This window comes from Triticum urartu, chromosome 7, assembly GCF_003073215.2.
Source record: "Triticum urartu cultivar G1812 chromosome 7, Tu2.1, whole genome shotgun sequence".
NCBI lineage: Eukaryota > Viridiplantae > Streptophyta > Magnoliopsida > Poales > Poaceae > Triticum > Triticum urartu.
The window spans coordinates 517,926,689-517,942,949 of NC_053028.1; positions in this window are offsets into that span (position 1 = coordinate 517,926,689).

The following is a 16,261-nucleotide window of genomic DNA, read 5'->3' on the forward strand; positions in this document are numbered from 1 at the left end:
GCTGGTTGTTTTTCGCGCTGTAAGTATCTTTTGCACTGTCAGCGTATTAATGGGCCGGCCCGCTAGCGTGCTGCTGTGGGCGCCCGTTGCCTCAGCCAGCGCATAAGGCGCCCGTTAGGAGGCCGAATCCTATTTGGCGCCCTTTGCGCCCGATACAGCTCTCCCACTCCCTTCCCTCGCTACTAATGGGCCGACCCATCTCAACGTTCGCTGTACGTTTTTATAGCCCTGAAACAGCAGCTCAGCAGGAAAAAAATGAAAAGCAGGCAACGCGACTTGATCGATCGAGCGAGCGAGTGATTTTTTTTTTTTTTGAAGCGAGCGAGCGAACAAGTGATGCGCGGGAGCAAGGGAGCGAAGGCAGAGTGGGCGGGCCCATAAAGGGAGCTCTCGTGGGCGCCCGAACTCCTTTACGGGCGCTGGCGAGGAGCTCTCCGACATTTTGCTGGTTGTTTTTCGCGCTGTAAGTATCTTTTGCACTGTCAGCGTATTAATGGGCCGGCCCGCTAGCGTGCTGCTGTGGGCGCCCGTTGCCTCAGCCAGCGCATAAGGCGCCCGTTAGGAGGCCGAATCCTATTTGGCGCCCTTTGCGCCCGATACAGCTCTCCCACTCCCTTCCCTCGCTACTAATGGGCCGACCCACCTCAACGTTCGCTGTACGTTTTTATAGCGCAAAAAAGGGACCTGCAAGGAGAATCGAACACTAGACCTCCGTCTTAGTAAGACGTTGCAACAACCACCGCACCACCTAGTCAGCTGTGATAACTTGCATCTTTTCTGTCCTTTCTTCTTTCATCTTACCTTTTTCCATTTCCTTTTTCTCTTTTTTCAATTTTTCTTTTTCATATTCAAGAAGTTTTATCTCTTCACTTTTCGTTTTACGAAAAATGGATGAACTTTTTTTTTACAAATTCAATGAACTTTTTCCATAATAGATGACTTTTTTTAAATTTGATGAACTTTTTTTGAATCTGGCGAACCTTTTTTCAACTTCGATGAACCTTTTTTGAATCTGATGAACTTTTTTTTCAAAATTTGATGAACTTCTTCATATTTGGTGAACAGTTTTTTATTCGGTGAACTTTTTTCAAATTCGGTGAACTTTTTCCAAATCCGGTGAACTTTTTTCAACTTTTCATGAACTTTTTTCCAAATTCGTTGAACTTTTTCAATTTTGTGTTCAAATTTGATTAACTTTTTTTAGAATTGATGAACTTTTTCTCAAATTTATGAACTGTTTTTAAAATTCATTTTTTTCTTCAGATCCAAGTATTTTTCAGTTTTGTGAACGAAGGGACGAACAGGAAAAAAATAACAACGAACGAAACAAACATGCTCGGAGGGAAGGAGCGAGCGAGCGAAGAAGGGAAGGAGCTTACTAGCTGGGCCGGCCCACGCGAGGCTGCTGCGTGAGCGCCCGCTAAGCGAACGGGCGCCTAAGGCGCCGAAGAGGAGGTCTCCCTCCCTCGATCCTGCGCTAGTTAGCTCCAAAGCTTGGTGGCCAACCAATAGACCTATTAAGCTCTTGTTGATAGATTGCAACACGAAACCTCTAAGAACTAACTTTAGACGCGCTTTTTAGAAAAATGGGATTTTTTTTGAAAAGAAATATGAACAAAATTTGAATGTCCACATATTTAAAAAAATCACGAATTAGAAAAAAAGTCCACGTATCAAAAACATTCACCGATTCAAAGTTCCATAAAACTGAAAAAGTTCATCGACTTTGAAAAAAGTTCACTGATTTTCAAAAAAAATTATCAAATTTGACAAAAAGTTCATTGAGATTGAAAAAAGTTCGTCAACTTTGAAAAAAAACTTCATCAATTTGAAAAAAGGTTCTTCAATTTTTTTTAAAAAGTACATCACATATGAAAAAGGTTCATCGAATTTGAGAAAAGTTCGCCGATTTTGCGAAAATTTGGTCGCCTTTAAAAAAGTTCACTCATTTTAAGACAGAGAAAAAAACAAAGATAGAAAAAAAGAAAAGGAAACAGGGAAAACAGCTGCCTTTTCTGCGTTTATATAAATAAAATAAAAAGAACGACTATAGCACATCTGGTCATCTGGTCCAACTGGTTCGGGTGATGGCTACCTGAACGAACGGGCGTGGTTCGAGTCGCGCTTAAGATTAGTACCACCTCGGATGTACAAAATAATACGAACGGACGACGGCGGATGAAAAACAGACAAAATAATATGGAGCATCTCTCTAATATAATAAGATGATCCAACGGAAGGATTGTCAAAATATGCATCTATGTGTCCTCGGCAAAAATAATAAGCATTTTAGTTCACTGCGACATAAATATATACTGAACTATTTGTTTTTTGTCCAGGACACATACAGTCGTATTTTTTTAATCCCTTCATTGGATCATGTTATATTATAGGTGTGTTGGTTCAGTATTTTTTTCAGAATTTTTGAGAACTTTTACACCGTTAAAACTCTTAACTAGTTCTGTGGCAAACACTTGTAGAAGATCCTATATATATATATATATATATAGAGAGAGAGAGAGAGAGATTAAGGCATCTTCTACCCTGAATACAAATGATTCTAAAAAACGCTGAACACAAATCGGAAACTGCTTGATAGGGTATGGGTCCATAAACACATATGCGAGAGCTGGTCATTCAACCGTAGCCGCATCCATTTTAAACCAGACTAACCGGGGGATTTTCGTCAAACACAACAAAAATCATCAAAATTTGAATATAAAATAGCATAAATCATTCAGAAATAGCATGTAAGTATGTCTAGTACAACAACAAATTAAATTTAACAAGATTAACCGGATATTCAGTTTTTCATGGATGGATCATCTAATCCCACACATATTGTATCTTAAGCTTCATCAACAATGTATGTGCGTGAATGGCCGTCCCCTGATCTGCAGTACTTCACGGCATCGTGTGTAGACTACACAATGTGTACAACAACAATGAGTGAATGACTCAATAAACATGCAGAGCAAGAAGAAACACAACTTACTATCTCCATGATTGTCGTGCGCAATGGTCATATTGCCTTCAGCCGATCAACCACGCCACAATACTTCGTGACGGAGCTCTGCATGGTGTACCATTGACACACTAAGGATTTGACACTGCGTTCATGGATGATGTGCATGTCATAGGACGTAATGTGCTTTTGCGCATGAAACAAACCATGCACGCCCTGCCAAACGACCCCCATTCTGCTCCCTCCTACGAAGTCCGCAGATACGGCCAACCACGCATCACACAAGAACTCATCCTCCTTCGTGGAGTATCCTCTCGTCCTTCTTACTCTAAACGACGACATAAAATTCAAAAATAAGTTCAATTGCATTTGACCGAACACCTGCCGAACGTGGTGTCCGCCATAGACGGCGTCGATAGGGGGCGATGGGTACCTGGTTGTGGACGAAACTTGGGTGAACGACGCCATTGTACAAGGTAAGCATGCGCGTGGGTGGGGCTAAGGACGTCCGGCAATACCTAGGCGGCGGCTGAAGTACGACGGTTGTGGAAGAGGAGGGTGCGAATGCAAAGTAAGGGGAAGCAGAGGCAGAGTGAAAGAGAATGGGATGAAACCAATTCTTATCGAAATCATTTCAAATCGTTTGGCATTCTAACACATTTTTTTATGAAAGAATGAGTTTTATTTAAAATTTCATCAAAAGTAAAATCATCTTAAACATTATAAAAATTGCATCGAGATCTAAAACTATGAATGACCATTATTAACGTTAGAACGAGCCACTGACACGCCGTTGCCGCTGCTTTGCCTACCTGAGCCGGGTTCACCTTGTCGGTGATGTACTAGTGCCAAACAGTTTGCTATGCATATTGGACATGGCCCAACTCTACAACTGATTAGCTAAGGACATTTTTAATCAGCGAACATCAATCTTTTACGCGAGGACTATATCTCGCATTAAGCGTAGGGATGGCAATGGATACACATTACCCGCGTATCCTGTGGGTAAAAACCCTATTAAGATAAGGGTATGGGACAAAAAGTTGCCCATGGCTACTTAAATGAGAAAATATCATACCCATCAGGTAGAGAGGTTACGGGTATGGGATCGTATAACCCATGCCCGCGTACCCATGTACCCATCTAAAATGTTAACATGTGGGTTTCTGTTAATATCCGAATGTATTCATTTCCCCTTCTAATCACGTCAGGTAAAAATTCTAATGTGTCTTCAAATTATCTCTATAATTTATCATGATTTCATGAATTTAAAGTGTATGCATATGTGTTGTTATTTTATGATTATGTGTTGTTATTTACATTTTTATATGTCACTTTATAGGCAAGTATTTGTGTTTATGAGAATATGTTGTTGTTACAATACATTGTTGTTTAAAATGTGTTCCTATTAATAATTTATGATTATATGTTGCTTTTTACAACTATTTTCTACTCAATTGATATGTTGTAAATGCGGGTGTTTTTACCCGCGGGTACCATGTACCCTGTCGGGTGACAGGTATAGGAAAAAAATTATACCCTTAACATGTATAAGTATGGGTGATGGAGGGCGGACAGGTAAGGATATGGGGTAGCTCCATCCGTACCCATACCCTGAGCGCATTCTTTCATCTAGTTGAAGCTTTCCTCACGTACTTAGCAACAGGGCCAACCCGTTTCCCGTCTTATTTCTTTTCCTTCGCTGGATTCGTTCCATTGCGTGAGTTCGCTGGTTCGCTCGCATCTTGTTTTTTTTTTTTTTTTTTTCTTCTTTTTTTTTTTTTTTTGGGGGGGGGGGGGGGGGCGGGAGAGGGGATCTTCGCTTCTTAACTGATATTTGTGTTTATATTTCTTTTTCATTTTTTTCCTTTCATTCCTCGTTTTCATCGATTTTTGTTGTTTATTCTTTGTTTATATTTGTTTCTTTTCTTGGTTTTTGTTGTTTTTTCTTTGGTTTTTATTTATTCTCTCTTGGTTGTCATCTGTTTTCTTCCGTTCTTTTCTGGTTTTCATCGATTTTCCTTGTTCTTATATGTTTCTTTTCCCAGTCTTCAATGGTTTTCTTGCTTTTTTTTCATCCTCTGGTTTTTATTTATTTATTTCTTGGTTTTATTTGTTTTTCATTCTTTTTGCATCCATTACTTCATTTTTTTTCATTTTCCTTTTATTTAGTTTATTTTTTGCTCTACTTTGTTTCTTTCTTGTTTTCATTCTACATTTCTTGTATATGCCAATAATAAATTTTCTAATACATGTTTAAAATTGTAAGAAAACAAATTTATCATTTTTTCATACATGGTCAACATTTTTAATAAAACATATTTTTAACATTTTTCAAATGAGTGATTAATATATTTTAAATACAAGATTAAGATTTTTTGAATACTTGGTCAATATTTTTCACACACACTTTTAAACTTTTTCAAATGCTTGATTAATAGTTTTAAAATAAAAAGTTTAATATTTTTTATTACATGGTCACATTTTATCTATATCCATTTAACATGTTCCAAATTCTTGATTGACATATTCAAACACTTGTTGAACATTTTTCAAATGCTTGAGTAATATTTTTATATACATGATAAAAAAATCATCATTTCTTCATACAAGGCCATACTTTTTTCTGTACACATTTAACATTTTCCAAATGTTTGATTAACATTTTTCAAATACTTCTTTGACGTTTTTTTAAATTCTTGATTAATTTGTTTATAAATGACAAAAAAATCTTCATTTTTAATACATGATCAACAACTTTTCTATACTCGCTAAATATTTTCCAAATGCTTGAGTAACATTTTCAAATACTTGTTCAATGTTTTTTAAATATTTGTTCAACATGTTCAAAATTCTTGATTAACATTTTTCCAATACTTGTCCAACATTTTTTAAATACTTGGTCAATATTTTCCAAATGCTTGGTCAACATTTTTCAAATGTTTTTTGTAAAGTATAAACAAAAGCACAAAAATAAAGCAAAAAACAAAAACAAAAAAAGGAGGCTGTGGCCGCCTGCGCTTCTGGGTCGGCCCATCTCGGTCTCCCGTTCAGCGAGGGTTCCTCCTCTCACGCTGAACGCGACATATAGGGGCGCCCAAGTTTTTAGGGGCTCTGAGCGGAAGCCATGACGATCGTCCGATCGAGATCAAACACATGGCAATTTTCTAGAAATTACGCTGGATGGCACGACAATTCTTTCCAACAACATGGCATTTTTTGATTCCATACATGGCAAATCCTGTACGACAACATCATAATTTAAGTTATTTTGGCACGACAATTCTTGCGTTCGCCGGAAAAACCATTCCCAGCAAACCTTATATTTTAAGCATTAGCGTCCAATTCGGCACCTGGGCCAATTACACATGAGCGAGAGCGGCTCAGATAATTTAGGAGCGACTGACACTGACCCACAAACACAAGAACCGTCGAAAAAAAAACTCTCGCCTAATATCATCGTCTTTAGGTTTTGCGAGCTTCTAAGGACGGGTGGAGATTACTTTCTGAAGCCGGCTAATGGCGAGTGTGCGTGCCTACGAAACTATCTGGGTGTGGATTCAGCTCCATGATGCCCTTCAATTATTGCCGGAGGCCCCGCTGGTGTGTTGTAGCCTCGGCGGTGTGTGGCTCTTTGTCGAGGTGTGGACTCGGCTGCACCAGTAGCCTTAAGGTGTCATGGTTTGGTCTCAGCGGATTGAATCTTTTCGTCAACAACGTTGGTGCTTCTCGTGCATTGTGCCTCTCGTTGGTTTGTTGACAAAGGAAGTTGAAGGCCCTCCCCGAGAATATTGAGAAAATTAAGGAGATGGAGAAAATCCTCAGGAAGTCTAAAGGGTTGTTGGTTGAGGAGATGGAGAAAAACCAGTCGTTGAGAGAAGAGCATTCCACTCTCATGTCATGAATGGAAGAACTATCAAATAGTCATGATTTTCTCTCAGCCGACCACGAGAGATTGACCTATGATTACCTGAAAAGGAAACAGGAACTCGAGGTGCCGAGAGAGGCTCATGAGGATTTGATGAGAGAAAATTCTCTTCTCACCCAACAACTTAAAGAGAAACATGAAGTGTTTGTTCCACCTTGCTTAAAATGCCTTGATCGAAATAATGCTGAATCAAATGTTGAATCTTATGTGAATGCTAACCCCTCTGTCGAGGTAAATGGTTATGATGAAAATGCTAGGTTGAAGGATCTTCTTTAGACAGGAATGTTCAAATTTCTCTAAGGGCATCAAACCCTTTGTGATGTTCTGAAGAAATCCATTCTTCACAAAAATCCCAGGAAGGAAGGTATCGGTTTCGAAAGGAAACTGAATGAAAATGACTCCTACTGGGAGCCTGATCAATATCCTCGAACTGTATGTGTGCCTTCCAAGAGCAAAACGCTCGATCCAGCTTTGCTTTTGGGATGTAACTCTCACATCCCTGAATATCCTAATGATGATTCTCTGGACAACTATAAGTTATTCAAAAACCAATATGGTAAGGCTATTGCTCGCTATGTTGGACCAAACAGCAGGAATGGCCCCCCAAAGAAAGCTATCTGGGTGCCAAAGAAAACTATCCATGCATTGCCTATTACTCCAGTGCTAACCATGCAGGCAGAAAATGCTCGTCATTATGTTTGACAGAATGAGTAAACGTGCATCAACCTCTATGCCTAGATTACCCCAATGTCACCGCGGGAATTGATTACCCATAGTATAGGGGATCAATCGTATTCCTTTTGATAAGTAAGAGTATCGAACCCAATGAGGAGTAGAAGGAAATGACAAGCGGTTTTTACCAAGGTATTCTCTGCCACTGTCATAAGTAACAGTGATAGATCCGAAAAGTAGAAAAGGTGCAACAAGGTAGCCCAATCCTTTTTATAGCAAAGGACAGGCTGGGAAGTTCTCTTATATAAAAGTAAAGTGCTCTCGAGGACACATAGGAATTATCATCTAGTCACTTCCATCATGTTTGTTTGATTAGGGTTTGCTACTTTGATAATTAGATATGTGGGTGAACCGGTGCTTCGGTGCTCTTCTTACTTGAACAAGCCTCCCACTTATGATTATCCCCTCTCTCAAGCATCTGCAACTACGAAAGAAGAATTAAGATAAATCTAACCATAACATGAAACATATGGATCCAAATCAGCCCCTTGTGGAATAACGCATAAACTATGGTTTAAGCTTCTGTCACTCTAGCAACCCATCATCTACCTATTACTACATAATGTCTTCCCTTAGGCCCAAGTATGGTGAAGTGTCATGTAGTCGACGTTCACATGACACCACTAAAGGAAGCAACAACATACATATCATCAAAATATCGAACGAATACCAAATTTACATGATTACTTATAACCATACTTCTCCCGTGTCCTCAAGAACAGAAGTAACTACTCACAAATCATATCCATGTTCAAGATCAGAGGGGTATTAAATATTATTAAGGATCTGAACATATAATCTTCCACCAAATAAACCAACTAGCATCAAGTATAAGATGTAATTAATCAACACTACTAGCAACCCGCATGTACCAATATGAGGTTTTGGGACAAAGATTGAATACAAGAGATGAACTAGGATTTGAGATGAGATGGTGCTGGTGAAGATGTTGGTGAAGATTGGTCCTCCCATGATGAGAGGATCGTTGGTGATGTCGATGGCTTCGATTTCCCCCTCCCAAAGGGGAGTGTCCCCGACGGAACCGCTCTGCTGGAGAGCAAAAGTGCTCCTGCCCAGGTTCCGCCTCGAGACGGCGGCGCTTCGTCCCGAAAGTCTTCTTCTGGTTTTTTCTAGGTCAAATGGCATCATATAGGAGAAGATGGGTGATACGTCTCCAACGTATCTATAATTTTTGATTGCTCCATGCTATATTATCTACTGTTTTGGGCAATATTGGGCTTTATTATCCACTTTTATATTACTTTCGGGACTAACCTATTAACCGGAGGCCCAGCCCAGATTTGCTGTTTTATGCCTATTTCAGTGTTTCGAAGAAAAGGAATATCAAACGGAGTCGAAACGGAACAAAATCAACTGGAGAAGTTATTTTTGGAAGGAAAGCAATCCAGGGCACTTGGACTCCACGTCAGGAGATACGGGAGGTGCTCACGAGGGTGGGGGGCGCCCCCCCTAGGGCGCGCCCCCTGCCTCGTGGGGCCCCCGTAGCTCCTCCGACGTACCTCCTGCACCCATATATACCTACGTAACCTAAAACTTCCAGAACGCACAATAGATCGGGAGTTCCGCCGCCAGAAGCCTCCGTAGCCACTGAAAACCAATCCAGACCCGTTCCAGCACCCTGCCGGAGGGGGCAATCCTTCTCCGGTGGCCATCTTCATCATCCCGGTGCTCTCCATGATGAGGAGGGAGTAGTTCTCCCTCGGGGCTGAGGGTATGTACCAGTAGCTATGTGTTTGATCTCTCTCTCTCTCTCTCGTGTTCTTGAGGTGATACGATCTTGATGTATCGCGAGCTTTGCTATTATATTTGGATCCTATGATGTTTCTTCCCCCCTCTACTCTCTTGTAATGGATTGAGTTTTCCCCTTGAAGTAATCTTATCAGATTGAGTCTTTAAAGACTTGAGAACACTTGATGTATGTCTTGCCGTGGATATATGTGGTGACAATGGGATACCACGTGCCACTTGATGTATGTTTTGGTGACCAACTTGCGGGTTTCGTGACATTGGGAACCTATGCATAGGGGTTGGCACACGTTTTCGTCGTGATTCTCCGGTAGAACTTTGGGGCACTCTTTGAGGTCCTTTGTGTTGGTTGAATAGATGAATCTGAGATTGTGTGATGCATATCATATAATCATACCCACGGATACTTGAGGTGACATTGGAGTATCTAGGTGACATTAGGATTTTGATTGATTTGTGTCTTAAGGTGTTATTCTAGTACGAACTCTAGGGCTGTTTGTGACACTTATAGGAATAGCCCAACGAATTGATTGGAAAGAATAACTTTGAGGTGGTTTCGTACCCTACCATAATCTCTTCGTTCGTTCTCCGCTATTAGTGACTTTGGAGTGACTCTTTGTTGCATGTTGAGGGATAGTTTTATGATCCAATTATGTTAGTATTGTTGAGAGGACTTACACTAGCGAAAGTATGAACCCTAGGCCTTGTTTCCTATCATTGCAATACCGTTTATGCTCACATTTATCATTCGTTACCTTGCTGTTTTTATTATTTCAGATTACAAATACCTTTATCTACTATCCATATACCACTTGTATCACCATCTCTTCGCCGAACTAGTGCACCTATATAATTTACCATTGTATTGGGTGTGTTGGGGACACAAGAGACTCTTTGTTATTTGGTTGCAGGGTTGCTTGAGAGAGACCATCTTCATCCTACGCCTCCTACGGATTGATAAACCTTAGGTCATCCACTTGAGGGAAATTTGCTACTGTCTTACAAACCTCTGCACTTGGAGGCCCAACAACGTCTACAAGAAGAAGGTTGTGTAGTAGACATCAATGGGCCTTGGAGGCCTGCCAGGGGCCCCACAAGCTCGGGGGCGTGCCCTGGGGTAGGGCGCGCCACTGGTATGCGCCAGTGTTATACAAACGAGTTTTAACCCCTTTCCACGATGGCATTTGGAACCATCGCCTAGTGAGTGACGGTGATAGGGGGGTCCTTCCCACACGACCCAGAAACCGTCGGGGATATGCCCTCCTGGCACACACGCTCGGCAAAATGAGTTCGTGTGCAACCGGTGAGCGCTCAAATACGGAAATACATATAATAGAGCTAAAAATATACAATTATACACGCGAAATTGTTTCCGGTCGCAAGTACATCCCACACAGTCAGTCCCGGCTAAATGTTTCCGTTCGTATGTACATCCCACACAGTCGCTCCAAAGGAAACATTTTCGTTCACAGCTACATCACACATAATTTTCCCCGTTAAATTATTTGTGATAGCGTTGCCATTGCACATGATATTAACAATTTTATCGTTTGCGTTATTGAATGCATCACACACGGTGCATAGAAGAAACTGTGTGGCAAAGGCTGTCCATCATACATAGTTTTTATGTGGTAAACATTTGCACAAGGTGGCCTAACGCAAACAGTTTTCAAGAGGATGCTGTGTGTGCGGTGGAGATTGATCGCACATGTAGTGGATCCTAGAAACGTTTCTGATCTCCATGTCTATCGCAGACGTTTCACTTTCGCAAACCGTGTGTAGTGTAATCCCTAATTTCAAAATGACATGTTTTGAATTTGAAAGTAGGCAATCACTTATTTCATATCCAACCATGTTTATTACAAATATAGGTTCAACCACCAATGCACAGGTACAGATACTGAAGAACTACAGAAGCACCAAGTAAAGAATGATGAACCACAGTTGTACTAAAGACTGTAAAGAGAGAGGCGAAAGACATTCTGGTTGCTGGAGAAGGTGAAGCGAAATGCCCATATTGTGCCCTCCTCCATGCGTAATGCGTGCACAACTCTAGGCCAACCCCTTGTGATGGCTGCCCGTCCATCCTTCACTGTCTTCATTACGACTTCTCGATGCTCATTGTAGTCTGGATGAAATACTTTAACCTTCATTGCGTGTCCACCAATCATGTGCTTGATAACTGGACAAATGCTAAAAAAAGCAACCTAACAACCAAATACAAATAAACAAGGCATCTGCTTGATAACTTGACAAATACTCCACTACAAAAAAGAGACACATCCGTGACATTTTGGGCTGAACGAATTTTTTTCTGTCATACCTATGACACTTCTATGATGATAATTGTGACAAACCCCGGTATCATCATAGATGTGGTGGGGTCCAACTTCCGTGACCAAAAATCATGACAGAAAATGGGCTTTTCGTCCTGGGCGGGCCAGAGACGCAGCTGCATGACATTCTTTGGGCCGTTCATGACGGAAAAACCCGTGGTAGAAGCGAGGGCGAGGAAAATATTGGGGTGTTCCCGGTTACGGTGGGTGGTCGGGGCCGGGCGATGCGCGTTTCTCTCGTAGACGCATGCGCGTGGGTGCGAGGCGTTGGGCTCTAACTGAACCCGAGCACGGCGTTGGGCTCTAACTGAACCCGAGCGATTGCACTGCAGGCTATGCGTTACTGAACCCGAGCGATCGATCGATGGCTGTTAACTGAACCCGATCGAGCGATTCCTTCGCTACTGCTGCTAACTGAAGCCGATTGATGCTGCCTCTGGATGAACAGTGAGCATGCTGGGGGGGGGGGTGGATGAACAGTTCCCGGTGGGGGTGGATGAACAGGACCCCGTGGTGTTGCCTCTGGATGAACAGGACCCCGATCGATCAAGCCGGTTGGGGCTGGATGAACAAGACCCCGTGGAGGGCAGGATGAACAGTAGATGGTGGAGGGCTGGATGAACAGTAGCCCGTGGAGGGGTGGTTGAACAGGAGCCCGTGGAGAGGGCTGGTTGAACAGTAGCCGGTGGAGTAGCGCGCGGTGGAGGCTGGATGAACAGGAGCCCGTGGATGAATAGTCGCAGGTGGAGGCTGGAGGAGGTCGACTGTGGATGAACAGTAGCCCGTGGAGGCTGGAGGGGGTCGACAGTGGAGATGAACAGTATCCCGTGGAGTCCCATTTTATGGTACGCCACACTCCTCCCGATGAACAAGACCCCCGTTTATACCGTAGCGCTCCAACACAAGTCCGTTTCCTCAGTTTTGCGGTACGCCACACCCCTCCCGGTCAACAGGACCCCCGTTTCGACCGTAGGAGGTCTGTTTCCTCCGTTTTGCGGTACGCCAGACCCCTCCCGATGAACAGGACCCCGTTTCGAACATGGCCGGTCGAACACATGGCCGTTTCCTCCGTTCTGCGGTACGCCATGCCTCGTTTCCATCGGCTGTTCCGTCCAAGCCCTCCCGATGAACACGACGACGCATTCCGTTTCGACCCAGCCGGTTGGCTCCCCATGAACACGACGACGACGTTGTTTCTCCATTCCAACCCAGCCATGTACACGAGCCCTGGCCATACGTATGCGTGAGTAGGCGTTCGAGACCCTGCCCGTATGTACGTACATGGCCGTATTTTCTTTCTTGCGCACTGGCCACTGTACGTACGTGTACATGCTACGTGCGCGCCTCTACTACGACACATGCGCGCCCCTACATAAACCAGTATGTATGCACACGTTCGCGACCAGAATGACAATGCTACGTACGCTTCGACCAGGTGGGTCCCGACTGTCAGGCACTTCCTTGCATGCGAAGATGTAGCTGGTGGGTCCCAGCAGTCAAGGGGGCTGCTACGTCTTGAGCTTGCGTTGGTTTTCCCCGAAGAGGAAGGTATGATGCAACAGAGTAGTGTAAGTATTTCCCTCAGTTTTTGAGAACCAAGGTATCAATCCAGTAGGAGCCCACGCTCAAGTCCCTCGTACCTGCACAAAGCGATAGCTACTCGCAACCAACGCGATTAGGGGTTGTCAAGCCCTTCACGGTTACTTATGAGAGTGAGATCTGATAGATAGAATATTTTTGGTATTTTTGATATAAAGATGCAAAGTAAAAAGTAAAGGCAAAGTAAAAAATCAAAACAATATAAAAGTAATGGAGATTGATATGATGAGAATAGACCCGGGGGCCATAGGTTTCACCAGTGGCTTCTCTCAAGAGCATAAGTATTCTATGGTGGGTGAACAAATTACTGTTGAGCAATTGATAGAATTGAGCATAATTATGAGAATATCTAGGCATGATCATGTATATAGGCATCACGTCCATGACAAGTAGACCTAAACGATTCTGCATCTACTACTATTACTCTACTCATCGACCGCTATCCAGCATGCATCTAGAGTATTAAGTTAAAAACAGAGTAACGCCTTAAGCAAGATGACATGATGTAGAGAGATAAATTCATGTAATATGAAATAAACCCCATCTTGTTATCCTCGATGGCAACGATACAATACGTGCCTTGCTACCCCTTCTGTCACTGGGTAATGACACCGCAAGATCGAACCCAAAGCTAAGCACTTCTCCCATGGCAAGAACTACCAATCTAGTTGGCCAAACCAAACGGATAATTCAAAGAGACTTGCAAAGATAACCAATCATACATAAAAGAATTCAGAGAAGATTCAAATATTATTCATAGATAGACTTGATCATAAACCCACAATTCACCGGTCTCAACAAACACACCGCAAAAACAAGATTACATCGAATAGATCTCCACAAGAGAGGGGGAGAACTTTGTATTGAGATTCAAAGAGAGAGAAGAAGCCATCTAGCTACTAACTATGGACCCGAAGGTCTGAGGTAAACTACTCACACTTCATCGGAGGGGCTATGATGATGTAGAAGCCCTCCGTGATGACGGCCCTCTTCCGGCGGAGCTCCGGAACAGGCCCCAAGATGGGATCTCGTGGATACAGAAAGTTGCGGCGGTGGAATTAGGTTTTTGGCTCCTGTTCTGATCCTTTGGGGGTACGTGTGTATATATAGGAGGAAGGAGTACGTCGGTGGAGCACCGAGGGGCCCACGAGGCAGGGGGCGCACCCTAGGGGGGGGCGCCCCCCACCCCCGTGACCTCCTCTTTGATCCCTTGCAGTTGGGTCCAAGTCTCCTGGATCACGTTCGGTGAGAAAATCATGTTCCCGAAGATTTTATTCCATTTGGACTCCGTTTGATATTCTGTTTATCCGAAACACTGAAATAGGCAAAAAAACAACAATTCTGGGCTGGGCCTCCGGTTAATAGGTTAGTCCCAAAAATAATATAAAAGTGGAAAATAAAGCCCAATATAGTCCAAAACAGTAGATAATATAGCATGGAGCAATCAAAAATTATAGATACGTTGGAGACGTATCAGGGGCGAATCGTTTTTTTTGCTCGGACGCACTTCCTTGTGTGCGAAGATGTAGCTGGTGGGTCCCAGCAGTCAGGGGGAAACATTTTTTTGTGAAATACGGTGGCCCGTCCGGTGGGTCCCTGTTGTCAGGTGGAGGAATAATTATTTTGCGTGTAATAAGGAGGCACTTCATTGCTGCGGTCGTGGACCCAGCTGTCAGCCTCTCCACGTACAGTCCACGTCTGATGGAAGCCGTTCCTTAACCACGTTGACCACACCGCGCCGAGAGCACCAGGGCGGTGGACGACGGTGAGGCCTAGGAAGGGGACGACGCGGAGCCGGGGAAGACGCAGCAGTGGAAGCCCGCACGGAGAGGAGTATGAGGGTTCACTGGTTCGGCTGCGGTGTGAGGCTGCCATCGCCGCAGGGCCTGGCCAGCGGTGGGAATAGTAGGGGGTGGTGAGGTCTCCACGGCAGCATAGCCGGCCACGGGAGGCAGGAGCATGCGGCACGACCGGCGCTGCTTTGAGCGGCTGGAGCAAGAAGACCAGAGGTTGAAGAAGCACAACGACCGTTGGATGGACATAGTACGGTCACTGGAGCTAGAATCGTTCATATTGACTAAGTTGACAAAGCACTCCTCCCCGTCAACTTAGTAGGCCCACAAGTCAGCCACCCACCAAGGTGGGTCCCAACTAGCAGGGGGAGTATTCATTTTTTTGTGCGTAATAAGGCGACACTTCCGGTGGGTCCGAGCTGATAGCGGGGGGAATGTTTTTTTCACGAAATACGGTGGCCCGTCCGGTGGGTCCCAGCAGTCAGGGGGAAACATTTTTTTCGCCAATACGATGGTCCGTCCGGTGGGTCCCTGCTGTCAGGTGGAGGAATAATTATTTTTCGCGTAATAAGGAGGCACTTCCTTGCGGCTGCCGTGGACCTAGCTGTCAGCCTCTCCACGTACAGTACTCTTCCGATGGAAGTCGTTCCTTGACCACGTTGACCACGCCGTGCCGAGAGCACCAGGGCGGTGGACGACGGCGAGGCCTAGGAAGGGGATGACGCGGAGCCGGGGAAGATGCGGCAGTGGATGCCCACGCGTAGAGGAGTATGAGGGTTCACTGGTTCGCTGCGGTGTGAGGCTGCCGTCACTGTAGAATAACAGGGGGTGTGGGTGAGTACAGGGATGGCCTGGCTAGCGGTGGGAGTAGTAGGGGGCGGTGAGGCCTCCGCCGCATCGCAGCCGGCCATGGGAGGCTGGAGCACGAGGCATGATCGGCGCTGGTTTGAGCGGCTAGAGCAAGAAGACCAGAGGTTGAAGAAGCACTACGGCCGTTGAATGGACATCGTACGATCACTGGAGCTAGAATCATGCATATTGACTAAGTTGACAAAGCCCTCCGTCCCCGTCAACTTAGTAGGCCCACAAGTCAGCCTGCCACTATACCGGGTCCCAGCTAGAAGGGGGGGGGGGTATTCAT